Source organism: Tigriopus californicus, chromosome 7, assembly GCF_007210705.1.
Source record: "Tigriopus californicus strain San Diego chromosome 7, Tcal_SD_v2.1, whole genome shotgun sequence".
Classification (NCBI taxonomy): Eukaryota; Metazoa; Arthropoda; class Copepoda; order Harpacticoida; family Harpacticidae; genus Tigriopus; species Tigriopus californicus.
Window position 1 is genome coordinate 13,808,710 of NC_081446.1, and position 1,175 is coordinate 13,809,884.

The window sequence follows — 1,175 nt, forward strand, 5'->3', positions numbered from 1 at the left end:
CCCTGACCTTTCTCAAGGAAACTTTTAGACGCTAACCACACCCACAGACGGAGAACCAATCTGATACGGACTGACTCTGTCTATCGGAAATTTAAACGGATGATGTGATGGCTAGCTTCGCTGGCCGGGCGAGGTTCACCCCTCCAACCCTAGCATCCCAATTACAAAAAACTTATTTGAAGATCTCATGCATTTTGGTTTGGTCAAGTCCTTTCTGGTGGGCTTTTTTATGCTTAATTAACTCATATCTGTGAAATAGTTTGTACATTCATCCTGAAATTGTTGTGAACGTTGAATGTGACTTCCTCATCGTACATTAGTTGAATCGATCAAGAGTAGAAAATTCAGGCATGTTTACATATAACCTTCAATTTCGCGTTCTCATATGTTTGATATGCCTTTTACCGTTGCGGTTCAAACTCCACTCTAATGAAGGTCCTCTTTCCTCGACATGACTTACTAATATCCATTACAGCAAAGTCAAATTGAGTGAAACTTTTCACGAGTTCTTCTTCCTTTTTAGAAGTGGAAAGCGTCGTTGGAACTTGTCGACTTACATGGTGGTTCATCTTGGGTGCACTCATAGTCATCTTATTGCTCTTGTTCACATGTTGCTCATGTATTTGCTTGCCGTGTTGTTGCCTTCATGATTGCTTTTCATCTTTATGCTGTTGCTGTTGTTAGAAATCACCAATGATGCATATTGTGGAACAATCATTTTCCAATCCACCTCAGGATTATTACTTATCTTGTTGGCAATGTTCAAAAGTGACAGAATCAGTGGGCATTCCAATAGTTTTTTTAACACTTCTCTTTAGACCTCGAAATTGAAACCTGACGAACTGTGATGAACTATGCAACCAAATCTTCCAATGAAATACAACGAAAGATCAAAACAAGGAGTTTGATTCTACGTCTTAAAAAATGATATCCATGGGAGGCTGCACGGTTGGATCACGATCCTACCGGTGACAATGGACAAATCCTATTGAAACTGTTTGCAGACCTATTCAATGTCACTGGGAATGAGCACTCAGACTGTATTGAATGAAAAGAAGTAGCTAGAAATCTTACCCACCTTTACATTACCGGTAATGTTCAAGGTAAGTCCGAGACCTTGTCGAGTTTGTTAGTAAGTATATTTATAGAGAAACATGAAGTCTTCCATTGCTTGG